The 27,885-nt window shown below is 45.6% G+C and overlaps 1 protein-coding gene and 1 long non-coding RNA gene across 9 annotated transcripts in view; one reads left to right on the plus strand and one right to left on the minus strand.

The window, feature by feature from the left end:
• Nucleotides 1-463: 463 nt before the first annotated feature.
• The window catches only part of A4GALT (alpha 1,4-galactosyltransferase (P1PK blood group)), a 64,073-nt gene continuing 36,651 nt past the window's right edge, over nucleotides 464-27,885 (plus strand). For 3 of the 8 annotated variants that reach the window (XM_083738920.1, XM_083738919.1, XM_083738915.1), the window contains exon 1: nucleotides 595-923. The gene's annotated coding sequence lies outside the window, so the exon portion shown is untranslated. The other 5 variants (XM_083738916.1, XM_083738921.1, XM_083738918.1 and 2 more) reach the window with 4 other exon arrangements.
• Nucleotides 18,128-21,359, minus strand: LOC310845296. The gene is made up of 2 exons (XR_014564625.1): nucleotides 19,635-21,359; nucleotides 18,128-19,490 (listed from the first exon to the last, which is right to left on the minus strand). It is a non-coding gene; the product is annotated as an uncharacterized lncRNA (long non-coding RNA).

Here is a 27,885-nt window from a genome sequence, read left to right on the forward strand (position 1 = left end):
GCTCCCCACTTCAAAGGCAGAGAAGACCTTTAAAGTAGCTATCTCTGTAAATACTCCTAATCAGTGACATTTGTCTAGAAAAAGAGAGGCTGGAGCCCACCACAAACTTCTTCCTTGCTCTCTTAGAATGGTAATGGCACATACCTGAGAGGTGCTGAAGCTGAGCTCCAGCTGGAAAAAAGCCCTGCTCCTAATTAACCTGTTTACTGTAAACAGATAAAAATTAACCTGTTACCTGGCAGGGATTCCTGAGAGCATTAGAGTCGTACCCCCTCAAGAATTGATATTTTGCTGCTGGGAGAACAGGCTTAGTTTCCAAGTTCATCATTTCTCATGAAGCTTTCTTTGCCTTCAGTGGTGCTCTTAATTTGCAAGGAACTGAGGAAGGAAAGGCTGGTGTTTTTGTTTGGAATGCTTACAGCTGAGTGTCATATTACAATTTCCTAGTAAATGTCTGTAAGCATGGGAGAGGCCTTAAAGCATTTTTTTTTTTTGCAGGGACTCGCTCTCAACAAAACCCACTAATCGGTATTTGCTGATGAATTAATCACCGGCTGGACTGATGAGCTGAAAGCATTGGTGAGTAGTGGAAAACTCTCTGTGTTGCTTTCATAGGCGCAGGAGATGCTAGTGCAGAGCCTCCCCTACAAAGCACATAACAATAACAACTGTGAGCTTAGCGGCCAGCTTGTATTATTTATTTTTTTCTGGCAAGCAGGACTTGAGCTGGAAAGAAAAAGAAAGGGAGAGGTGTGGCTAGAAGGGGCTTGGAAATGATGACAACTCCACTGTCTGGGAGTGGAGCTTTTTCCTTTTTGGAGAAATGGCAAAGAGGCTACTTAGAGAAACAGTTGCTGTCTGTTCCGAAAGCGTCTGGCACCTGTCAGAAGTGCCCATCACAAGAGAGACCATCACTTTGGAAGGTAAGCCTTTATTTTCTGAAGGCTTGCTTTGGTGAGACTTTACTTGAAAGCTTGAAGCTGGAGGGGGGGTGCCTAGCTGCTGTGTAGCCTTTGAGATGCCGTCCCTTCTGGGCAGGAGGGTGGGAGTGGGAAGAAGTTGTGGCCGTCAGTGACTTTTCTTGCACTGTGGAAGAGGCACACATCTGCTGGAGAAAGCTCTCTGGAGGGTTAAAAGCTTTGCGTGCAAGATCTGAGAACAGTCAGTGAAACTGCGTTTCTTCATCATGATTGGATGGGGAATAATAAAACAAGGAGTACAACTTTGTGCAACATGCAACTAACTCGAGGGGGGTTACTACCATGAAATGTGGAGATGTCCTCTCTCTCCGATGATGTTCACATAGGCAGACAAATGCATGGCGCAGGATAGTTAAACACAGCTCCATGTACGGGGGCAGTAAATCTTCCAGGTGTCTGGGGTTGAGCAACAGAGGGACACGATTGTGTTGCGTCCTGCTTGTGAGTGACCAGGCACTTTTGACTGGCTAGTATTTGAAAACAAAAAGCTAGGCTAGCTGGTCTGAGTAAGCAGGTCAGTGTTGATGTTCTTACCAGGAGAGGCAAAATGTAGCTGGCCAGGAAACTTGTCATTTACACTAATGTAAGAACAGAAGGTTTATTGCTAGGTCTCCATTTCCCCATTCCTCCTTAACATTCAGGCCTGGTCTCTGGCTATAGTTCAAACAGTGTTCTGTGTTATTAAACCTTTTGACTGTTTTTGATAGAAAGTACGGAATAAACATAGTAGATAAAGGCACATCTGATGATATGCACACAATGGGTGTCATAAGGAACTAGATTGCCAAGTCAACCTCTTTGCTAGTAAATTATGCAACAAAAGAACCAAAATGTTTTCATTTTGTTTTAAATTTATGAGCATTAAATATACTATATGATTGATTGAAAAGTGCCCCAGACTCTATAAGTACCTGTAGGTTAGTCATTAATTAGCAGGGCTTTGAAAGGTGCTTCAGGATTTTCTGTAATTATAACAGATTTACGTGGTTGAGATTCCCCCACTCCTGTTGTTCTGGAACTCATTTGCATAGTTGATCCTGATTAAATATTTAAAGAAAGAAGTTGAAGCATTTAGGACCCAGGTGAGAGGGAAGATAAGGGTAAAAATTGGGATATGAACTGAGAGAGAGAGAAAGAGAGAGAGCAAGCTGGGCTTCCGGACAAACACTAGATGGGCACGTCAAGGGCCTTTAATAGCAAATGTCTGAGTTCCAAGAAGAAGTTATGCCAGCGTTCTCAAGTAAAGTATGTTGGTGGAATTCTTGCGTTCCAGGTCCATGAAGTCATATTGTGCTTTAATCTTTATTTTTTGCTGTGAATCAGGTTCACTCTTCAAATTCATACCACAGCACTGCAAATGAGATTTCCTCCACCTTGACTAATTGGAAGGGAAGAACAAATTGGTTCTTTATCTCAATGCAAAGTATCTGAAATGATTCGTGCAACCTTCACGTTAGTTTCTTTACAGCCATCTTGAGTAACTGAAACTGAGTATAGAAAAAAGTGTGGAAAACACGGGACTTTCTCCTTCTCCCTCCTTCTCCCCAATGCTATTATCTCTCTGCTGAAACTTGGAAAGTACCTTTTAATTCTTTGTAATCTGGATGTATTCTCGCCTGGGAAGGGAGACTGGAATGTACTCCTGCCATATGTCAGCAGCAGAGCACACACATTGCCTGCTGCAAATATCTCTATTTAAAGGAGGTTCAAGGAGCAGGAACTGGGAAGAGTTTCTGCTGGAGAGTCAATTCCCAGACAGAGGAGACCAGGCTGGGCTGACACAGACTATGGGTCTTTCTCCACACTAACTGTTTAGAGTGATATAGTTGTGGTGTGTGTGTGTGTGTGTGTGTGTATGTTGTTGTTTTTTTGCATGCTGCCACATGTCATCGTCCATTATTCAGTTAGTATTATGGAATAATGTGCTAAAAGAAACCCTCCAATTTTCTTCTAGGTAAAGGTAAAGGTAAAGGGACCGCTGACCATTAGGTCCAGTCGTGGCCGACTCTGGGGTTGCGGTGCTCACCTCGCTTTATTGGCCGAGGGAGCTGGCGTATAGCTTCCGGGTCATGTGGCCAGCAAACCAGAGCAGCGCACAGAAACGCTGTTTACCTTCCCTCTGGAGCGGTACCTATTTATCTACTTGCACTTTGACGTGCTTTCAAACTGCTAGGTTGGCAGGAGCAGGAACCGAGCAATGGGAGCTCACCCCGTCACGGGGATTCGAACCGCCGACCTTCTGATCGACAAGCCCTAGGCTCTGTGGTTTAACCCACAGGGCCACCTGCATCTTCTACTACTGCCCCCCCCAATCAATTGGGGCTGTGGGCTGTTTGGGAGGTGTCTGTTCTGCACCACTTCCATCGATTGGTGCCAGCTGTCTAATTGTGATCACAGTTCATAGGATCATATGGGAGTGAAAGGCAACGAGACTGATTAAAAGTCCTGTCCACAGCAGCAGTAATTGCTTTGATAGATGAAATTTCATCACACAACAGCCAGTTTTGCCATGGCTCAGGAAGACACATAGTTTCTCTTCTTATTTTCTATACATCCAAAAGTTTTCAATTACGGTAGCAGTAACTGTGCCCTCGTTGACTACATCACTGTCATTGGGAGGTATAGACACACCCAGTCCAAGATCTGTTGATAAAGTATTCAAATCCATTCATTTTATTTTGGAGGGTAATATGCCTGGAATCTCTGTCATGCAATCTCATAATTGGCTTGGTGTTTTTCACTCAGTTGTAACCTGTTAAAGAAATCTAATACCTAGCAATATTTATAAGATTTTCTACCTCTCTGCTACATTTCTGGAGAGAATGAGTTGTTCTGGAGTTCTGAGTTGCTTCATCTTTTTATTTATTTATCTCCCTCTCTCCCTGGTACATCTTCCACCTTCCTTGTTGCTTAGTGCAGTCAGTCCAACTTGCACTCAACCACTTTTGGTACCAATCTTGGATTTATAACTTGCAGAATCCAGGAGGTCTGTAAATATTGTTGCTGTTGATGTCCATCTGTCTCGAGAGAGAATGGAGTTGACCCTCGGGGGCGGGGGTGTCAAACCATTGTGTTAGCAGCACCAAAGTGACCTCCCTGGGTGCAAGCCTGGGCAGTGTGTCTGGGGGTCCTGGGCTGCCCAGATGACAAGACCACCCTCTTGGCCTGGCTGATGTTGCCCAAAGGAAAGCAGAGTACAGTGGTACCTCAGGTTAAGAACTTAATTCGTTCTGGAGGTCCGTTCTTAACCTGAAACTGTTCTTAACCTGAGGTACCACTTTAGCTAATGGGGCCTCCTGCTGCTGCTGCGTGATTTCTGTTCTCATCCTAAAGCAAAGTTCTTAACCCAAGGTACTATTTCTGGGTTAGCGGAGTCTGTAACCTGAAGCGTCTGTAACCCGAGGTACCACCGTAATACATCTGGCACCAGCTTGGCTGCAGGAGTTGCCGGAAGGAGGCAGAGAAGGCGCTGTCCAACCGTCATAGGGACTTCACTCAGAGGGTTTCCTAGTACAGAACACCAGACATTTAAAAACGCAATTTGTTAAGGGTGCTGGGAACTGTAACTCTGCAAGAGTTTCCTGAATTCTTTGCGGATGGTTGGAGAATGTGCCAAAGTATCATTTAGGAGTTAACCATCCCAAACCTGAGAGACTAAGCCTGTGGTTTAGAAATCTCTGCTCCAAGTGAAGCAGCCTGTAATAAATTGCAACTGTGGAGTATAACCTCTGCATATGTATAGCTAGTTGTTCTGCGTTATGTTGAGACATGGAGATTTGTATGAAACATCAAAGGAATCTCCTTCCTTGGAAGTTTTTAAGCAGAGGTTGGGTGGCCACCTGTCATGGATGCTTTAATTGAGATTCTTAGAATCATAGAATCATAGAGTTGGAAGAGACCACAAGGGCCATCGAGTCCAACCCCCTGCCAAGCAGGAAACACCATCAGAGCACTCCTGACATATGGTTGTCAAGCCTCTGCTTAAAGACCTCCAAAGAAGGAGACTCCACCACACTCCTTGGCAGCAAATTCCACTGTCGAACAGCTCTTACTGTCAGGAAGTTCTTCCTAATGTTTAGGTGGAATCTTCTTTCTTGTAGTTTGGATCCATTGCTCCGTGTCCGCTTCTCTGGAGCAGCAGAAAACAACCTTTCTCCCTCCTCTATGTGACATCCTTTTATATATTTGAACATGGCTATCATATCACCCCTTAACCTCCTCTTCTCCAGGCTAAACATGCCCAGCTCCCTTAGCCGTTCCTCATAAGGCATCGTTTCCAGGCCTTTGACCATTTTGGTTGCCCTCCTCTAGACCCGTTCCAGTTTGTCAGTGTCCTTCTTGAACTGTGGTGCCCAAAACTGGACACAGTACTCCAGGTGAGGTCTGACCAGAGCAGAATACAGTGGCACTATTACTTCCCTTGATCTAGATGCTATACTCCTATTGATGCAGCCCAGAATTGCATTGGCTTTTTTAGCTGCCGTGTCACACTGTTGGCTCATGTCAAGTTTGTGGTCAACCAAGACTCCTAGATCCTTTTCACATGTACTGCTCTCAAGCCAGGTGTCACCCATCTTGTATTTGTGCCTCTCATTTTTTTTGCCCAAGTGCAATACTTTACATTTCTCCCTGTTAAAATTCATCTTGTTTGTTTTGGCCCAGTTCTCTAATCTGTCAAGGTCGTTTTGAAGTGTGATCCTGTCCTCTGGGGTGTTAGCCACCCCTCCCAGTTTGGTGTCATCTGCAAATTTGATCAGGATGCCCTTGAGTCCATCATCCAAGTCGTTGATAAAGATGTTGAATAAGACCGGGCCCAAGACAGAACCCTGTGGCACCCTACTATTCACTCTTCTCCAGGATGAGGAGGAACCATTGATGAGCACCCTTTGTGTTCGGTCAGTCAGCCAGTTACAAATCCACTGAGTGGTAGCATAGTCAAGTCCGCATTTTACCAGCTTCTTTACAAGAATATCATGGGGCACCTTGTCAAATGCATTGCTGAAATCAAGGTAGGCTACATCCACTGCGTTCCCTTCATCTACCAGGCTTGTGATTCTGTCAAAAAACGAGATCAGGTCAGTCTGACATGCATTGCAGGGGGTTGGACTAGATCACCCTCAGGGTCCCTTCTAATTTCATAGAACCTGCTTCATTGCTCTCGTGGTAACTGAGATCATTTCCTGCTCTGGTTAACCCTTTCATGCATGCAAGTGAGAATCAGTAACTGTACAGTATATTACTACAAGTTGAAAATGTAAAATCCCATAGTTACTTGAATCTGTCTCTGGCACTAGTTGAAACTTGTAAGCTCCTTGTAAGATGAAACAGAAATAAAGAAATCCTACAATGCTATGTCCATGGAAAATGTAGTATTCGTATTAATAAAGCTGGAGGTTGACAAGGCTTCAGCTGAATCGAGTAGTATTACACTGCGGGAGGCAGTGGAAGACAGAAGTACCTGGCGTGCTCTGGTCCAGGGGGTCACGAAGAGTCGGAAACGACTAAACGACTAAACAACAACAACACACACAGTGGCTGGAGGCAGCACCTTCCTTTGTATAAAAGTCTCATCTTTATAGGCAGAAGAAAGATCTGAATGGCAGGTGCTGTTTACAACTTAATGTTCATAATTTGGGCAGTACTGTTGAGTGTGTGCTTCTTTTTTTTGCTTCCTCCCCATCGTGAGAGTTAAGGTCTAAATATGGTTGATGTCAGCTGGACTTAATTTATTAAATAAATATTTCTCCCCCGGGGAAAAATCAAACTATTAATAGCTGCCCTAAGAATGTCGTATTTTCCTATGCTCAACGGTAAAGGCACAGCATAAGAAAACATTTTGATTTCGTCTTAAAGCAAAAATTCTTCTCTCTGTACTCGCTGGTGTCTGCTGTGTTGAGATTAAGGAATTATGTTAAAACCAAGAGATCTGACTGTAGGATAGTTGGACTGTGTACCTTGCCAGCCTGGGTCCTGGCCAGAGTTGCTCAGCAAGTGGCCAAAGCGCAGCCTTTAGGGGGGTCAAGGAAGCAGCCCACAAACTGAGAAAGGTGGGAGAGAACGGATGCAGAGAGGGCTGGCAGATGCTAGCAAAGCCTAGTATAGAATTGGGAGGGAAGATAGAGGATGGCACAGTTTCTCAGCATAGGAAATACTCCCCGACAAGAGGAACTGTTGTAGGTCAAACCGGGCAGGAGAAAGGGGGAACGGACGGCTTCCCCAAAGTCCGCTCCCCGGGACCCTGCAGTGATCCGGCGCGGGGAGTTGGCGACCCCCTCCTGCTTCCTGGCAGGAGGCTAATCTGCGCCGGTAGGGGGCGTGACCGTGGGAAATGTAACTTTGGCACGGCCGCAGGGCGACGCTGGATTCTTGCCCTTCATCGCTGGATCCTGCGCGGTGATCCTCTCTTGCATTGGATTGCGCCTTATGGTTTTGCGTTGGATCCAGCAGCCCGGAGTTCCCTGCCTGCGCAGCCTCTCCCCTCCGTCTCCCGCTTGGAGCATCCACGCGCGTTGAGTCCAGGCAGGAGCGCGCAGCTGAAGTTCCCGCGGTGGGTGAGTGACCCGTCCTTGTGCCGGCCGGGTTGGGTTCTGGGCTTGAAAAGGACGAATTCAGAGGGGCCTTCTTCGTGCGCCAGGGCCCCTTCCTCCGCCCCACCCCGTCCCTGGGGTCGCGGGTCTTTTGCTGCTTGGCTCTCTGCATTGGGTCCTGGAGAACCTGCGATGCTCGGCGCGCGCGAGTGCGCTTGCTTTTTTGCGCCTCCTTCTTCCTCGCATCGCTTCTCCTTGCGCCGGCTTTCTGCACCTGTGTGCCTGAGCTTAAGGTCCCGGTTTTCTCTCTGCCAGCCGACTGCCATGTGGTTGTGTGCGTGCGCTTCAGAAGGTCTGGGCAACTTGCTCATCTTGGCCCTTGCCTGCTCCACGCCGGGTGTTTGAAGGCAGTTTGCCCCCCGCCGCACCACTTTTTGCGCGCGCGCGTGTGAAGAGGTTAGAGTGCCATTTCGCTCCATGTTTGTTTGCGCTTTGGGCGAGGCTTGATCCCGGGTCGTGGGCTCGGTTCATTCGTCCTCGATCTCCTTCCTCTCCACCATTCTGTTGGACCACTTGGTGGGAGCTAGAGGCCCCCGGGCCAAGCCTTCTGGCCCATCAACACCCCCTTTCCGCCCCTCCCAGAGTCTTGGCGTGGCTGGCGAGTGCTGATTTTATTGGAGGCCAAAGGGAGTTTAGCTTGTGGCTTAGCTAGGTAGTTAGCAGACAGAGAAGCAGATAACTAATATTTTAACACGCTACATAAATAGTTAAAGGCCGTGCGGAGGAGCGAGTGATTCAGCCCATTCATTGTACTGATAGTGGTGGAAAGGTGCCGAGCGTTATTTGTGTCTGGCTGCTGTTGTGGGGACCTTGCGATTCCTTGTGTTTGGTGTCGGCATATACGGGGGTCAGTTTTTGGTAGAGGAATGGCTTAGAAATGATTCACTTTAGAGCTAGCCCCCCCCCCCAGCTATTTAGTCAGGCAAAGAGACAATTACACAGGTGTCATGTTGAGGTTTATTTCACTGATAAATCAGAGGGTCCTGAGGCTGAACTCTCTCTGTGTTTTTTTATATAGAGGTTGTTCCCAGTTGGTGTAGTCAATACTGAACTATTTTCATCTGGTGGTTGCTCCCAGTCGGTTTGGTGGCTGCTGCCGGTTAGTGTAGGCAATTGGGAACTGCACTCATTTGGACTGTGTACATTGGCAGTATTGGTACTGGCCAGACTTATTCAGCCAGGCAAACAACCTGTTTTCTTTAGGGGTGTCAAGGAAGCAGCCCACAATCTGAGAAAGGTGGCCCAGAATGGCTGCAGAGAGGGTTGGTATGTGCTGGCAAAGCCTATAATTGGCAGGGAAGGTAGGGGACGGCACAGTTTCTCAGCATAGGAAATACGTCCTGACAAGGGGAACTGTTGTAGGTCAAACCACGCAGGAGAGAGGGGAAACGGACGGCTTCCCCAAACTGCAACTGCTTCACCTACATCCCCCTATTTTGTTGGCAACTAACAAAACAACAATAATCCGGGACTTGATCCTGGAAGGAGGAGACCTGATTATAAGAGACAAATTGGGATGAGTCAGAGAGTCCAGCTCTGGTCCAGCTGGTTTCTCGGTGCAGCGTTCATGGCAGAGGTGGCCTGCCCTATTTCCCTGCCTGTGATGAAACAGGAAGGGGCCCTGCCAAAGCCTTGCTTACCAAGGTCGTGGGGCAGAAACAGCTTCCAGGTTCTAGCTAAATCTTGTGGGGCTCTCACAGGACCTCTTCAGAAGCTAGAAGCCACCACTGCTTCCCCCACTTCTGCGGTGGCAGTGGCGGCCCCCATGGCAGCCCCCTTTGGATTCCGCTGCCTGAGTCCACCTCATGGATGGTCCAGCTCCGAACAAGGCATGACTGAAGTGCAGCTGGGAGAGGAGGAGAAGTTTTGTTTTTACAGAAGCTAGGAAGAGAAATGAGCTTTCTGTCACAGTCAACATTTATTGAGTGTCTGATCATAAGGTTGTGGTCCAGGGATATCCTACTGCCCTGCTGACTGCTTGACCGAGGTAGTCTGGGGGTTGGGATCTCCTCAGTTTGGAGGTGACTTCCGTGTCAATGCTGAGGTCTCTCCAATCAGCAGCTGGAAGGTGTGGTAAATACAGTGAGGGGGAAAAGTATTTGATCCCCTGCTAAATTTGCCCGTTTGCCCTGTGACGAAGAAATGACCAGTCCATAATTTTAATGGTAGGTTTATTGTAGCTGTGAGAGACAGAATAACAACAGGAGCCCCCCCCCCAGCTTTTCAGACTTTTTAATCTATAGAGGATGCAAGTAATATAATTTATAAAATTATGAATGGCATGGAGAAAGCAGATAAAGAAATGTTTTTCTCCCTCTCATAATAAAACTTGTGGGTATCCCAAGAAATAAAGTAATTCTTCAAGCAGTGCAGTGATGGCCAACGTGGATGGCTTTTGAACAGGATAGGAAAAATTAATGGAAGAGAGAACTATGGATGGGGGTAGAAATGCTTTCAAACACCATTTGCTGTGGACCCCAGGAGGAGAGCATGCTTGTGTGCTTGGATCCTGCTCGAAGGATTCCCACAGGCAGCTGGTTGTCCTCTGTGAGAACAGCATGCCGCATTCATGCTCCTCCACTGGCCTGATCTAGCAGGTTCTTCTTATCTTCCTGTGTTAACTGAGGCAGCTCACATGATCTCCCCCATGGCAACACGTTGTGCACGAAGGTAACGGTGCCTGCATGCACACTGCTACTGATCTTAGGGTGACATGGATGTCACTGTCTATACCCAGAGGATGGTGGCATCCACAATGGCATCTGATCAGCCATGCATAACGGTCTGGCTTCCGATATGAGACTTTTCAGAAGTGTGAGAATTTCTCTCCTCTTTTTCCGTCTCCAGCCAAGCAAAGAGCCTCTCTCCGCTGATGTTCTGTTTAAGAGGAAAACATTGGTGGTGTGAGTCACAGGTGCAGGGAAGGCTAGTGTGGAGGAAGAGGTTTGTGGCCAACAGTTTCACTACGTCTTCCGTTAGCTCAACTTCCATAGTAGAAACTCTTGGCCTGGTTTTACTTCCAGACTTGCTGGCACCCAGTCACTCAACTTCACCAGCAGAGAGAATGATAAATAAAGATGACAGCAATATAAAAGGAAATTATTGTCTGTATCTCACATTCAGTTAAAATCTTTATTTCAGCATTCACTTGTTCAATTTAAATGCATTTCTATTAGAGGATTAGAAAACGTAAGTCGCCAAGGCGTTTTCCAAAACACCTGAAGTATTATGATTCTGCCTCTGGTGAACCATAAAGTAACACTAAGGGTTTTTCTTGGTGGGATGGTATTTGTACCCTGATGCTGTTTTTCCACCAGGAAAAGCCGAAGAAGTGTGGAAATACTGAGCTCAGTCCCAGATATTTTTTCTTAATATGTGGTGGGGTTTGAGCCTTTGCCTTGTGTCGCTTGCCAAGGATTGGCTGACTGAGGTTTTAATCATGACTGAAAACTAGACTCATTTCATACAGAGATGTCTGATTTGGCCAAAGTGACACATGCCGTAGCTACATCCTGTTTGGATTACCGTAATGTGCTCTGCGTGGGGCTGCCAGAAACTTCAGCTAGCTCAAAGAGCTGTGGCCAAAATGTTGACTGGGGCTGGTTATAGGGAGTTACAACAGCTTTACTGGCCTATTGGCCTGTTTCCAGGCACAATTCAAAGTGCTGATTATGACCTATAAAGCCCTAAATGGCTTAGGTCCAAGCTATCTGAAAGACTGTATTCCCTCATATTCCTTCCTGCCTTCTGAGATCTTTGATGATGATGACGACGACGATAATAATAATAATAATAATAATAATAATAATAATAATAATAATAATTATTTATTATTTATACCCGCCCATCTGGCTGAGTCTCTCCAGCCACTCTGGGCGGCTTCCAATCGAGTGTTAAAAACAATACAGCATTAAATATTAAAAACTTCTCTAAACAGGGCTGCCTTCAGATGTCTTTTAAAAATAAGATAGCCGCTTATTTCCTTGACATCTGATGGGCGGGCGTTCCACAGGGTGGGCGCCACTACCGAGAAGGCCCTCTGCCTGATTCCCTGTAGCTTTGCTTCTCGCACTGAGGGAACTGCCAGAAGCTCCTCGGGGTTTTGTTTGCACCATTTTGTTACATTTAGATGAATTCACAAGTGGATGTTTTTAAAGACCACCTTTTGACAGCAGAAGGCACTCGTTAAGTAATTAAAGCAGGACTGCAATAAGTTAGATTTTAAAATGTAGTTTGCTAAAACTGTGCTCCCAATTAGTCAGTAAAATTATTTTACTGCACATTATCACATCCTTTTTAGCCCACCAGAGGTCAGAAATAGGGAGGACTTATGCAGAAGAAGAACACTGTTTTTTGTTTCTTAAGTCTTCACTGGAAGAAGTCTTTTACATGTGAGCCTTCCGTATGTGTTGAGTATAAAGCTGCTGACAGGTGGAGGAGCTTGAGTGGAAACAGGCTAGAATTTCGTGCTTTCAGAAGGCACCAGACACCCATGCAAAGAATGCGCGATGAAGCAGGGCTATCCCTCCATCAGTAAAATATGATTTATATTGACAGAGGCATCCTATAAAACTTATGCATTGTATACTGTGGAAGTCTTGGGCTATTTTAGCAGCACGTACACAGCTTCAGTGCTGATGGATCTAAATATCAGCTTTGTACAAGGGATTGTAAATTATGTCCACTTGCTTGCAGTATGGAAAGTATCTGGGGAAATGTAATTTTATTCTGTGAGACTTTTATAACCTAATAAATCAGGGCTGCAAAGGTCAAAGGGAAGAATAATTTGAAGAGTGCAGCCTAACTATTCCTATTTAGGAAGTGTAATGTAAGCGTGCCTTCACTTAAGAGAAAGTACAGTGGAAATAATATCACCCGTGAAATGCAATGTTAGTCTGTTTTTTTAGAATGTATAGTTTGTTTTTTTGCAGGGGAACTGGCTGAATTGCCCTAGATCCGGCGTTGCAGCACACATTGCAGTAATGAAGTCTTGAGGTTACCAATGCACTTTGACAATTCCTTTTGCGTGTCCAGGAGTGATCATAGTTGGTGCACTTGGTGATGAGTCTGGGTGTCCTCTGGTCAAGGTGGATGATTCAGAGATACAGCACCTACCTGAGCTACCCTCACTAATACTGCAAAAATAAGAATTGGTCTATCTCTGTGCTAGGGAGGTGGGATAGCTTGGGAATGGGACATTTTGGGGCTCCCTGAAAGGGCATATTTTAAAGGTCTAACAGCCTATATTTCCACTCTTTACTTTGCTGCATATTATGTGACTTTAAATCTCTGCTTGGTTTTTCTCACCAAAGAGTGCTTGTCCCAACTTTGGATCTTAGCTTCTAGGATTCCAACACCCTCTGAACTGGGTAGCTGGGTTAGTCTGCTGCAGCAAAGTCAACAAAAAAACTTGTGGCAGCTTGAAGACTAACCATTGTATTTTGGCAAAAGCTTCCACGCACCATTTCATCACATGCCAAGATAGTCTCGCCCCCTGCACAACACCTTGTATTGGGAGCATGCCAGTTCACGTCCATTCAGGATTTTATTGTTCTGATACAGCTTTCCAAATGTTCCAAGTTCTGTGGAAAATGGAACAGACAAAAGCCACATTCCGAGGCACATTGAGCAACTTTATGTCAAGGAAGGAAGTTTCTACAAAGCCTGACTTTCCTTAGCGTTAACTGTAAGCATCGCTTTAGAAATGCTATCGACGAGAAGAAGGGGGCAGAGAGGAGGGAGGAAGGTTGGGGTGGTAATACTTAGTGTATGTGTGGGGCATCAGTTACGTAGATTCTCTTTCAAGAGACAATACGCATAATTTTGTAAAATGCTCTCAAGGAAAAGCAGTGAGTTTTCAAACTATTTACACGAAGCTGCTGGGTGCGGTCATTAGGGAGCAAAGTGTCACCAGGATGCTGATATCACACAGCTCTGGTTGTCTATAATATCTGAATCGGGAGAGGCTGAATAGGGAGAAACAGGTGGCCAGATGCAGTGGTAGTCTGGGAAGTCAAAGGTTCCCATGTTTGGGAAACTGGCAAGTTGGAAGGGGTCGCACTCCCTCTGAAGGAGCAAGTGTATAACTTGGGGGGATTCCTGGATACCTATTTGTCACTAGAGGCTCAGGTGTTCTCTGAGGCTAGGAGTGCCTTTGACCAGCTTTGTCTGGTTCACCAACTACGGTTGTTGCTGGACAGGAATGGCCTGACCACTGCAGTCCATGAATTGGCAACCTTGAGGCTAGGTAAAGGTAAAGGTAAAGGGACCCCGACCATTAGGTCCAGTTGTGGATGACTCTGGGCTTGTGGTGCTCATTTCACTTTACTGGCTGAGGAAGCCGGTGTAAAATTTCTGGGTCATGTGGCCAGCATGACTAAGCTGCTTCTGGTGAACCAGAGCAGCTCATGGAAATGCCATTTACCTTCCCGCCAGAGCGGTACTTATTTATCTACTTGCGCTTGACGTGCTTTCGAACTGCTAGGTTGGCAGGAGCAGGGACCGAGCAACGGGAGCTCACCCTGTCTTGGGGATTCGAACCGCCGACCTTCTGATCGGCAAGTCCTAGGCTCTGTGGTTTAACCCACAGTGCCACCCGCGTCCTTAACCTTGAGGCTAGATAACTGTAAATGAGCTCTACGTGGAACTGTCCTTGGTCTGGTTCAGATGCTCCAGAATCCTCTGGCTAGATTGCTGATGGGAGCTTCTGGTCGAGAACAAGTGGCACAAATGTTAAAACAGCTGTACCGGCTGCTCATCTGCTACCAAGCCGGGTCCAATGTCCTTGAATTGATTTCAAAGCCCTGAACAACCTGGGTCCAGGATACATCAGGGATTGCCTGATGTTCCTGCTCCATCCCTGACACCATCACTCCTCAAGCTGGGGAGGCTTGTTTGGCAAATCAAGCCTTTAGTTTCCCCAGCCTAGGGACACCCTGCCAACAGAGATTCAACAGGCAACTTCTGTGCCAGCTTTTAAATATCTGCTGGAAACTTTTATGTTCTGACAGGCAATTAATGTGCAGGCAATTAAGAGTACAGCCCCTACAGTGGTCTATTGTTTGTTTTTAACTTCTTTTTGTTTTTAACTAGTTTTTAAACTTGGTTTTATGTTTTTATATTGTAAATCGATGTGATCTATATCCATGATACAGTGGTATATAAATACTGTTATAATAAACAAATAAATAAATAAATATATATATATATCACTACAGTGGCACCTCAGTTTAAGAACAGTCCAGTTTAAGAACGATTTGGTTTACAAACTCCGCGAAACCAAAAATAGTGTCTTGGATTGAGAACTTACCTCAGTCTAAGAACGGAATCCAAATGGTGGAATGGCACCAGTGGCGGGAGGCCTCATTAGGGAAAGCACGCTTCAGTTTAAGAATGGTTTCGATTTAAGAATGGACTTCCGGAACGGATTAAGTTTGTAAACCGAGGTACCACTGTATTGCAAACAATAAAAGTTATTTTTATTTCTTAACAGAAATTCATATGTATTTTTCTATTAATCTGCTTTTCATTGCTCTGCGGGCCATAACATATAAATAAACCAAAACTAAATAAAACAAACAAGCAAACAAATAAAACTACGATATAGTTAATATGTGCTAGAAGCTCAGAAACAAGTTTGCAAGTTGAGCTGTCTGAAATAATTGATTGGATAACTGATGAAGCTATTCTTGCCGAAGAGCGAGCAGTATTTAGACAAGCAGATCCACTATAGACCATTGCTTTGTACTAGCCCATTTTATAGATATGTATGTTAAGAAACCAGGTGGTGTGCTATACTTAGCTTTCATTGATCTGAAAGCTGCATTTGATTCAATCTCTCAAGTAAGACTGTGGAATAAGTTGAACTCTTCAAGTATAGATAAAAGATTATAGTTCTTGATTAAATGCCTATATAAAAACACTGTGCTGAAAGTGACAGGTGATAGCAAAAACTGCAAAGCTTTTAGTGGGGGCAATTAGAATAAGATCTATTATTTGATTATAATCATGTGCCAGGAATGTTTCCCTGGGGAGAGCATTCATTCATACATTCATTATTAAATTTCTATACCACTCTTCATCCAAAGATCACAGGGCGACCTTTCCCCTGCGGATCCTTATACATTGTTATAAGTGGGGAAGAGAGAACTCTTGGACATATCCCCCCCCAAAAAAAACCTTTTAATAAATTACGGTATTTCAGGTTGGGTATAGATTGATGATATGTCCATCCCCTCATTCTGTTGCTCTCCAGACACCATTGCCTACTCACCTGTCCAGGCAACAGGCAAGAAATGAATGAGCAGATGACAACAAATGTTCTTTCTCCCTTGTCCACACTTGCTTGCTCCCTCTATCACTGAAGGAAACAGCTGGATGAGCAAACAGGTGGTGATGCCAAGCAACAAGAACTCTCAGTATGATGACCATGCAGTGGGAGGGTCCTTGTGCAAGTGCCCAGCAATACCCAATAGTGCCGTTAATCCAGCGGTTCTCAACCTGTGGGTCGCCAGATGTTGTTGGACTACAACCCCCATCATCCCTGACCACTGGTCATGCTGGCTAGGAATGATGGGAGTTGTAGTCCAACAACATTTGGGGACCCGCAGGTTGAGAAACACTGCCCTAAGTTGAAATTTCAGCTCTTCCTGCTTGCACCGAGTTCTACTTCTCAATTACAAAATTGCATGAAAGAAGAATGTTGGGGAATGCTGGAGGATATGGCATGCTGAGTCCTATTCTGAGAACTTCCTTGCATGTAAACCCTGGTGTCTCTAAACTAAGCAAGAGCTCAGCTAGCAAACGCAGCGGCATAGCAACTAGAATTAAAAGGATCCTGTATCTGCAAAGAGCCAAGGTAGTGCTGTTCACTATCCATTTTGAATATGCTTTATGCTTAGTTCTAGATTCAGGTAAGCAGCCGTGTTGGTCTGCTGTAGTAGATATATATATATATATGCAGGTTTTGGTGTCCTCGGGTGTCTTCCCGTGTAAAAGTTGGGGTGTCTAGGCGACGTTTCGACGAGGTCTCACTCGTCATCTTCAGGCTGGTGCTTTCGGCTTCTTGTTACTGGAACAGAGCGGGATCTCAATGTTTGAGTTCCTATAAATACTGTAGAGGGGGTGTGGTGTCTAGCCTCCAATGTTCTGGGCAATGTTCTAGCACCAGCCTGAAGATGACGAGTGAGACCTCGTCGAAACGTCGCCTAGACACCCCAACTTTTACACGGGAAGACACCCGAGGACACCAAAACCTGCATTCCTGTACCCGTGAAAATCTACGAAAGCATATATATATATATATATATATATATATATATATATATATATGTCCAGTAGCACCTTAGAGACCAACTAGAATTGTTCTTGGCAGTGGCGTAGCGTGGGTTGTCAGCACCCGGGGCAAGGCAAGTAATTTGCGCCCCCTAACCCGTGGATTTGCGCCCCCTAACCCTAACCCCCAGATGTTGCGCCTGGTGCGACCGGCCCCCCTGCACCCCTCACGCTACGCCACTGGTTCTTGGTATGAGCTTTCGTGTGTGCATGCCCATGAAAGCTCATACCAAGAACAAACTTAGCTGGTCTCTAAGCTGCTACTGGACATTTTTTTAATTTTAAAAAATATATTTAACATAATGTCCAGATTGGCTGCAAATATCAGAACACAGGCTATGCAGGCCTATTCCTGATCAGTTAATTGGTACTGGTCATGTACTGGTCTGTTTTAGCGCTGTGCAATTTTTCAATATATTCACCAAAATCCTTATAGTTAAGAAGAACATTAATATTAGATTCTAGATTTTGTATTTTGTGCTAGTTAATTGAACAAAATAAACCATCATAGCAGATATTAATCTCATATCAATTAGTGAGTCTACCTAAACATCTTTCTCAGCCTGGTATCTGAGGCTGACAGTGTGGGTGCCATGGATGTTTCCCTGGGGAGAGCATTCATTCATTCATTCATTCATTCATTCATTCATTCATTCATTATTGAATTTCTATGCCACCCTTCATCCAAAGATCACAGGGCGGTTCACAACGTAAGAATATAAAATGTGAATACAAAAAACAAACAAACCAACAACCCGACAAACATATTATTTTTGCTTTATTTATGCTTATGCACCAACAAGATAGGGACGCAGGTGGCGCTGTGGGTTAAAGCCTCAGCGCCTAGGACTTGCCGATCGAAAGGTCGGCGGTTCGAATCCCTGCGGCGGGGTGCGCTCCCGCTGCTCGGTCCCAGCGCCTGCCAACCTAGCAGTTCGAAAGCACCTCCAGGTGCAAGTAGATAAATAGGGACCGCTTACCAGCGGGAAGGTAAACGGCGTTTCCGTGTGCAGCTCTGGCTCGCCAGAGCAGCGATGTCACACTGGCCACGTGACCCGGAAGTGTCTCCGGACAGCGCTGGCCCCTGGCCTCTTGAGTGAGATGGGCGCACAACCCCAGAGTCTGTCAAGACTGGCCCGTACGGGCAGGGGTACCTTTACCTTTACCTTTTACCAACAAGATACACAAAAAGAAATAGATATCATCCACAAAGGGCCTAATTTCCCCCCATTGTTTTTGGTTTCTTCCTCGCACGGTAAGGGTGAGACAGCAGTCAGCCTTTTGTCCCCAGCATTTTCACTTTTCTTCAATCCTTTCTCCCTCCTTCCCCGTTGTGCTGGTCCTGTGGGTTACCCGAGAGGCGAGGTCCAAGTCCGGTCCGTGGTCAAAGGTGCAACGTGGAGGCAGTCCGAAGTAGCTGAAGCTGGGTGCAGGGCAGGGAGTCGGGTGAAGTCAGGAACAGGCTTGCAAAAGCAGGGAACCAGGGCGGGTCAGGAGTGGAGGCAGGAAAGCAGGACAGGGTTCAGGCAGGAACTAGCAACCAACAATGTTGCTCCCGCAACTTGGGACTGGGGCTGGCCAGCTTTTATCTGCCCTGAGGCATAGGGCGGCCACGATCCTCTGGTGACTCGCCTCTCCTGGTCTGGAGGCGAACACTCCTCCTGCGGGAACTTAGTTCCCTTCATCTCTCTGTCCTGAGCGTCTGCAGCACAGGAGAGGCTGGAGAGTTACCTTGATCTCATCGCCCTCGTGGTTCCTTTACTCCCTTTTAATTCTTCCAAAGCGGAGCACCTTCCCTTGACTTGTCACGCCGGCAGCTCATTCGAGATCTTCTACAATTATGTCCTGTTCTTCAGGTGCTGGCTTAATACGGGCCCGGTTTCGGGCTTTTGCCTTCGCAAGCTCTCGACAGTTCTTGAAGAGCTTTGTCACAACTGGTGCCAGAGGAGGCTGCTCCTTGGGCTGGAGCGGGGCCACTTTACTGCTCTTTTTGAGCGGCATTATGCTTCTCAGTCTCCTGAGCCACTCTGTTCCACGAAGGACAAGTCCTCTGAACTTTCCTTCTTCCTGAAGGTCTGAAACTGATCGCATGGTTGATGCTGGCTCCGCCTTCCTCAAAATCAGAAGAAAATACAAATCTGATATCTCTCTTAACGCACCTACACACCTCTCTCAGTCTCTCCTCACGAACCCACAATGGACACCTGTAGTTGGTGGCTTTTAAGGGAGAAGCAGGTGATGTCACAAAGGAGGGCAGGCCATTGTTCCCATGGCAACCCATCCACCGTGACTCTGGGCCCAACTCCCCCCCCCCATGTTTCTTCAGAACTTTGAAGCACCTGCTGTTCCATCTGCAGATGAATCTTCTGTTTTGGAGTTCATGTTTCTATACCGGATCATTCTCCATTCAGCCCCATTTCCAAAGGGAGACAATCCCAACATCCCTTGAAATGCAGTAGAAGACCCCCAAGTCTAGGGGTGTCCATAGCACAGGATTAGACAATCTGCTTTGCAATATCATCATCCTCATAGATAATCCTGGATTACATCTCCAGCTGGGGCAGAGAATGTCCCCTGTCTGAAACCTGGTCTGTTTAGACCAGTGTTTCCCAACCTTGTGCCTCCAGCTGTTTTTGAACTACAACTCCCATCATCCCTGACTAGCAAGACCAGTGGCAAGGGATGATGGGAATTGTAGTCCAAAAACAGCTGGAGGCACAAGGTTGGGAAACACTGGTTTAGACGATGCTGAGGTGGATGGGTCAATGTCTGACTCTGTCCAAGGCAGTTTCCTATGAATATTCCTCTTAAGTCATTTACCCTGAAGACAAGCAAGCTAACTTCTCCACAAGACCAACAATCAATTTCTCCATTTAGAAGACAATACGGAAAGTCCCTGTTTTATATACAACAATGCAAGTACAAAAATCTTGAATATGAGAGGAAGCAAAATTCTGGTCTCTGTAATGAAGCAATAGGCAAAGGGTCCTGAAGCAGAGCAAGTTGGGGGGGGGCATTTGTCTGGGACTCTTCAACTGTGATTCCTGCATTGCAGGGGGTTGGGCTAGATGGCCTTTGGTGTGGCCCCCAGTTCCACGATTCTAGCTTTGTACTCTGTACTGGGTCCTCTTAGATTTATGCAGCATCACTTTTCTTTTTTTCCTTTCCTCTTTTAGTTTGCATTTTATTTATTTCTTAACATTCTTATATAACATCGGTAAATATTGTCCTATTACATTACAGGACTTACTATCATATATTTTCCAACATGTATACAAAAATTATATACAAATTTTATATACCCAGAAAGAAAATGAAACAACAACAACAAAAAAAGAAAGAACAAAGATAAATCAAAAACAAAACTCCCCCAAATCATATACATACCAACACACTGTATGTTCCTGTCTATCCCATTGTATATTCCTTTTTTACAAATGAATGTACTCTTATGACTGTATATTTCTTTACATATTATCTAATACATTCCTATATCAAGATGTGCTCTTAGTCATATTTCTCAACTCAGTCTCACTCCAGCGTCAATCAAATGCTAGCATAGATAGCGAACCTTTACTGTATTTTTGAACATATGGTTTATATCTATCCCACTTTTCCATAAATGTTTGTTTTGAATTGCCTCTCAGGGTATTTGTTAACTGCGCCATTTCAGCAAATTCTTGTAGCTTGTAATGCCAGTCCGTTATTGTCGGGGCTTCTTCTTCCTTCCATCCCTTTGCTACCAGAGTCCGAGCTGCGGCCATTGCATATCAGAATACCTCCCTCAAGGCCTTTAGGACGTCCCTGCCAACAATGCTTAACAGAAATACCTCTGGTCTTTTAAAAAAGGTTAAACCAACCATTTTTTTCAACTCCTTGTAAATTAAGCCCCAGAACATTTTCATCTTCCTACATGTCCACCACATATGATACATGTCGCCATTACTCCCTCTACACCTCCAAAAAGTATTCGCTAAATTTTTATACATCTTCAATAGTCTTGAGGGGGTGAGGTACCATTTGTGCTGCATCTTTAACATATTAAAAAGGCCATGAAATGTTAATCAGCCAAACATTTTTGCCCATCGCCTAAAGATATGAAAGAAAGGCGCCCAGGTAAGACTTCCTGAGGAGATCATTCCACAAGTGGGGAGCCACTGTGGAAAAGACAAGTTCTCTTGTTGCCGCCCTCTGGACCTGTCGTGTAGGAGGCACACAAAGAAGGGCCTTAGATGATAATGGCAGGGTCCAGGTCAGTTCTTATTGGGAGAGGTGGTCCATTTCACGAAGCAGTATCTATTGTTTTGTGACTGACCTTGGAGCTCCTCATAATCTGCACACACCCTCTCCAATCCTGTCCAACTCTGCCCCGACCATGATTCTCTTCCACTTGCCTATCCTGACTCCAACCCCTCCTCGCCAAACCCTGATTTTAACTTCATCTCCTCAGACAAGGGATCTCCACCTTTCCTCTGCAGATCCTTGTACATTGTTATAAGTGGGGAGGAGAGAACTCTTTGACATATGCCCCCCAAAAAACTTTCAATAAATTACAGTATTTCAGGTTGGGTATAGATCACTGGTCAACAACAAACTTCTTGTCTGCAGTTTTTCAGCTGATTTAGGACGAATCTGATGTGCTGAATCCAAAAATCACATTGGTTTTGCTCAGTCAGGTCAAGTTTTTGAGGTATGGCCACATGTCGTTTCTTTACGTTTTTGTTCACGTGTATGCTTGTGTGGAGCATTTTAGAAGAAGTTGGTGGGGGTAAAATGCCATGTTGAATAATTGTTTTGATTGGAAATGATTATTTTAATGACAAGAAGTATTCAGGTCTGATAGTTCTGGGTGATTATGTCGAAAAGGGATCAGTTTGAAGTCATAAAACCTCGAAATCTTCCATAAATTGGTGCTGCAAAGCATAAAGTTGGGGGATCAAAACTAAGTTAATGGGGCAGCCACTCCACGAAGTGTAAAGCTTGGGCACCACACATGGTGTGCACCGAGACTCTACGTGGGTGGACCAATGGCAAGAGGAGTCTGAACTTTGGAATTCCCATGGTTTGGAGGGAGCCGACAAACCATGTCACTGACTGCTACTTCTGCACTGTTGATGTGACTGGGATCAACAGAAAGAACCGGAGCAGCCTCAAGTATCCTGATCTTCAATCAGCACGTCGTCCTGTAGCTCATTGTGATGAAATTTCAGTGCCTATCTTCGGAGAACTTGCTGACATTAGTGACGAAGATGCCTCCAGTGTTGAAGGACATGAAGAAGAAGAAGTGGTTCTTGAAGATGATGCTCCACATCCATTTTCCCAAAAGGAGTTGAATGATCTAGTTTGCGACCTCAGCTTGTCAAAGGACTCTGCCAAACTGTTGGCATCCAGATTGAAGGAAAAAACCTTTTCAAACTGTGTGTCGGCTGCAGTGTGTAGATGTGTTGTGCAAATAATAATAATAATGATTTATTATTCCTACCCTACCCATCTGCCTGGGTTTCCCCAGCCACTCTGGGCCGCTTCCAACAAAATATTAAAATACAATAGTCCTTCAGATATTAAAAGCTTACCTAAACAGGGCTGCCTTCAGATGTCTTCTAAAAGTCTCGTAGTTGTTCTCTTTGACATCTGATGGGAGGGCGTTCCACAGGGCGGGTGCCACTACCAAGAAGGCCCTCTGCCTGGTTCCCTGTAACTTGGCTTCTCGCAGTGAGGGAACCACTAGAAGGCCCTTGGAGCTGGACCTCAGTGTCCAGGTTGAACGATGGGGGTGGATCCTTCAGGTATACTGGGCTGAGACCGTTTAGGCTTTAAAGGTCAGTACCTGCACTTTGATTTGTGCTCCCTGTGTTCCTCCCAGGGCTGGAAAGAGGTTAGTTTAACCTCTGGTTTGCTAGTAGAACTGAATTATGTGCTGCGAAATGATGCATGTCTAAAAAGTGTGCCACCAACATAAAAAGTTTGGAAAGCTCTGCAGTATGGTGTAAGACAAATTCAGCCACCCCTAACCTGTGGGAATTGCCCCTCCCACATGTTCCAGCCAGACTTTGATATTTTCTCCAGAGGCTCTTTTCTGCCTGGCCTGGCAGGATGGCTGCTGATAGTAATGGCAATGGGTTTATGGCATAGCCTCCCCACCTAGCAGTTTGAAAGCACGTCAAAGTGCAAGTAGATAAATAGATACCGCTCCAGCGGGAAGGTAAACGGCATTTCCGTGCGCTGCTCTGATTCGCCAGAAGCAGCTTAGTCATGCTGGCCACATGACCCGGAAGCTGCACGCCGGCTCCCTCGGCCAATAAAGCGCGATGAGCGCCGCAACCCCAAAGTCAGTCACGACTGGACCTAATGGTCAGGGGTCCCCTTTACCCTCCCACCCCCCAGAGTCTTGTCTAGTACTGTATGTTCCGGAGTACAAAACAACTTTTTATCCCTGGAAAATCACCTCAAAAGTTGGGGTTCGTCTTATACGCCGGGTATACGTGTTGGGAAGGAGGAGAGGGAGTCGGTGAGCAGAGGCGCCCCTTTTGCCGTCGCTCCTCCTCCCTCGCCACAGAAAGGGACGCGGAAAGTCCTTCTGAGCATGGCGCTCACCTGCCCCCCCACCCGCCAAACGCCTTGCCTTGGGCTGCTGCTGCTGCGATGGCAGAGGCAGCGGAGAGGTGCCCATGGTGTCCCTGGCGGCGCTCAAACTCTCAAACTCTAAAATTGAACAGCAAAAGTTGGGGGGCGTCTTATACGCCCAGTCGCCTAATATGCCGGAATCTACGGTACTTGCTTTGTACCATGTTGTGTGACTTTAGATCTCTGTACCAAGTTCTTTTCATTTCCCCAGGTCTTTTACATCCATTTCAGCCTGTTAAATCTTCTTCAATCCACTTTTCATTCTTAGCTTCTCAAGTTTTATTCTGCAATTATTACTTGCCATAGTTATTGCATTTTTACCTGTTTGATTTCATGTTGCAAGCTGTGTTATCTTGTTATCAGGTAGCAGGAAGCCTATCTGCTGTAAATGAACACTGATAATAGGACAATGGAGATGGATTTTAAACTCAATATACCGGGTTGAAGTCTACCAATATCCACTACACTGTGCTGATTGTCCAGCAGGGAGACTGAGAAGTCTCTGGTCAGGTGTATGAATCAAAAGGTTGCAAAACTACAAAAACACAAAAAAGAATGATAAAATGAATGTAACAACTGATATCACTGTCATTGCAAAAAATGGAGGGTGGGGGTGACCACAGCAAAGAAGGAGGTCATTGGATGAATCCATGACAACGTATATCATATGATCTCCAGGACACAATAAAGAATCTAAATTACTGTAATCACCTGGTTTTCCCACCAGCTGCAGCAAATAGAGTTAGCTTGTAGGCAACCAATTTAATCTGAGTCACATAGCAAAATCCAGACTTTGTCAACATTTTTTTGTCACATCAGTCCAGCAAAAAGTCCAGACACAGCTTGTTATCTAGAGCTCTCGTTTAATGGGCAGTTGAAAATAAGTGGGTGACACACACACACACACACACACACACACACACACACACACACACACAGAGAGAGAGAGATTTGCACACAATTACTGACTGATTCAGACTCCAGAATACCAGCTTCCAAGCAACTGCAGCCTGAAAATGTACCCTCTTTAAAGATTTTTATAATAAGGAAACATCTGTTCATGGGTGCAATTCCTTTTGAACACTGTTTCTAGGTGACCATTTTTGAACATGGTGTTATTTTGAAAACACACCACCTGAGGGCTGGATTCAAACTGGAAAAACTAATAACGGGTGGAGTTAGAGGCAAAAATGAGTGGGGATGATTGTCTAATGATCCCCCCCCCATATTTTACCTACATATCAGGGGGAATTGTATGTAAAATGTACATAGAATCATAATACAGTGGTACTTCGGGTTAAGAACTTAATTCGTTTTGGAGGTCCGCTCTTAGCCTGAAACTGTTCTTAACCTGAAGCACCCTTTAGCTAATGGGGCCTCCTGCTGCTGCCGCGGTGCCACCGCTGCACGATTTCTGTTCTCATCCTGAAGCAAAGTTCTTAACCCAAGGTACTATTTCTGGGTTAGCGGATTCTGTAACCTGAAGCGTCTGTAACCTGAAGTGTCTGTAGCCTGAGATACCACTGTATGTATGTAAGATATGTAAAGTCCATTGCTAAGAAATCACAGAAAATGGCAGGGTTGATTGAAATGACTCATAGGTGACATCAGATGATGTCACATGATTGGCAGTTGGGCAGAGTTTACTAGAAATGGCCTCATGGGCCATTTTGAGGGGTGTGGCAGCAGGCCTCAGTAGGTTCCTCGCTACTGCCACAAGGCTTCTTGACCCTGCAATTGTGTTCCCTATGTCATCTTACACACAGAAATGTTGGCTGTGTGTGTCAATACATTTCCTCATTTCCCCCTTGAAATATTAAAAATTGCTGGGGTGGATCTAGAATTTATGTCCCTGACCATATATGCTTTCATTGTATCAGATCCCCAAAATATTATTCTTATTTACTAATTTATATACCACTTGTATACCAAAATGGCTGTCCTACGTTAAAACTTTCCACAAGCCACTGACATTTCTGTGATTTTTTTTTTTGGGGGGGGGCACCACCGAGTGGTAGCAAGGTTTTAGGGGGTTCCAGAATTCTCCTTTGGAGAATTGAAGACATGGCAGAGACTGTTGTAGCTTTAAGAAATATGGCTTATTCAGCTGTTTACACCTTCAGTCCTCATGGCAGGAGTCCAGATCTTACAGCATGGTCATCTCCAGCAGGACTGGTTCCCCACAGCAGTGCAGCCCTGGAGTCCAAGACATCTCCAAGTCAGCCTGCCTTCAGCCAGCCTGCCCAAGATGGATCTCTCCCCTTCTTCTCCCCAGCACACCTTGCCAAAGACTCCTAGTTCCTGCCAACTTGGCAACCTCTCTCTGCCCAGACCCAAGATTCCTATCAGATGGGCCATCAACACCTTTTGTCATGTTAATGGCTTTATTCCAGGTGAAGCCCTGGCTTGGAAAGGAAATTTAGCCTGTATTTATCCACTGAACTGCAGTCTTCCCTTCAATACTCCAAATAACTACCATTTATTAATTTCTAGGGTTTGGGGGAGTCACCCACCAGACTCACAACAATATAAAGCAAGGCATTTGTCTTACAGACTTTGGTTTCTGTCGGTGGGCTGAGATACTAAAACTGGGTTAAAAGCCAAACTAATGTGCGTCAAACCAGGGGCACAACCACATTTGTTTGTTTGTTGTAATTACATCCTTTCAAGGTGACTGGGAGAAGGTAAAAGTGGAAAGATTGCGGGGTAAGAGTGTGGAGAGAGCTAAAGGCAAAGGGTCAGCAAAGTGAGACACGGACATGTATTAAAACAGCAAAAACAGATCCATGGGACAGGTTGTGGTCATAGGTCATGGCAGGTATGAACACTGTAGATGACTGATCCATCATGCTGTTATCTTTTTTTGGAAGCCGACTAGTTCTTTTATTAGCTCCTGTGGTTCAGCTCAGTCTTCCTATTTATCTAATAGAAATTGACTATACACTTTAAAATTTGCACTTAGGATGCTGGAGTGTGGTCTGTTTTGCAACCATTTTAAAATATTGGGATTATTATGCTTTACTTCCACAACTGATCAATATATATGTGAAATAATTTGGCTGAAATGGGAGCCCACCAGGGTAAACTAGATTTGTCCTCTTCTTGGCGAAGCATATCTATACCTATATATGTCAAGATATTTTTTTTTCAGTTAAGGGAAACGACTGGCAATTTTTCCAAAACTAAAGGATATTTTCATAAAATGTTCTGCCTTGCTACATATTAAAAATACCATTGAAATTCTGTACTCATGGGAAGGTTGGGTGGAAAATATTATCTCATGCATAGTATATGCAGCCCCACCCCACCCCACAAATCAAGTTATTTTTCTCGATGACAAGCCCAAATCAGCACATTTTGAAATAAAATTCTGTTGTCTTAAGGAGGCTCTTATAAATTCCACCCCACCCCTGCCGCAACCATTATTGAAAAGCTTTTGAAGTTTTGCTGACTCTCAGTCATCTAACCAGGGGTCCTCAAACGTTTGACCTCCCCGTCTCCCTTGAGAGAGCTGGAAATTACGGAGGCCCCCCAGTCACAACATGGCTGTGCAGAGGCAGAGGCAAAATGGTAATTGAGGAAGGCAGAGTTTGGCACAATCATTTTATATTGACTTCCTATCCCTCTTGGGATATTTCTTTGCCAAAGTGATAAGGCTCTCCCTCTCTTTTAAACCAAATGAGTGAAGGCGGTGAATGTCCTGTGTGTGTTTGGAGGTGGTTGAAGATGGATGGCAGCCAACAGATTGAGGTTGAATCCTGAGAAGACAGAAGTACTGTTTTGGGGGGAGAGGGGGTAGACAGGTGTGGAGGACCCCCTGGTCTTGAATGGGGTAACTGTGCCCCTGAAGGACCAGGTGCGCAGCCTGGGAGTCATTTTGTACTCACAGCTGTCCATGGAGGCACAGGTCAGTTCTGTGTCCAGGGCAGCTGTTTACCAGCTCCATCTGGTATGCAGGCTGAGACCCTGTCTGCCCGCGGACTGTCTCGCTAGAGTGGTGCATGCTCTAGTTATCTCCCACTTGGAATACTGCAATGCGCTCTACGTGGGGCTACCTTTGAAGGTGACCCAGAAACTACAACTAATCCAGAATGCAGCAGCTAGACTGGTGACTGGGAGCGGCCGCCGGGACCATATAACCAGAGGCAGAGCAATGTGGGTGCAGTGGGGGCAGCCTGCCCCGCGTGTCATCCTGAGGGGGGTGACATTCGGCATGCTGCCCGCCGTTGCCCCTGCTCCCAGCTGGAGGAGGCAGGCAGGGGACAGGACGGGAGTCTTCCCTGAAGGGGGGGTGACATTCAGTGCGCCCCCCGCCCGCGACTCCCAAGCTTACAGCAAGTGGCGGCCCCAATGGCTTGTTG

The sequence above is a fragment of the Podarcis gaigeae genome (genome assembly GCF_964106915.1).
Source record: "Podarcis gaigeae genome assembly, chromosome: 5".
In the NCBI taxonomy this organism is placed as follows: domain Eukaryota; kingdom Metazoa; phylum Chordata; class Lepidosauria; order Squamata; family Lacertidae; genus Podarcis; species Podarcis gaigeae.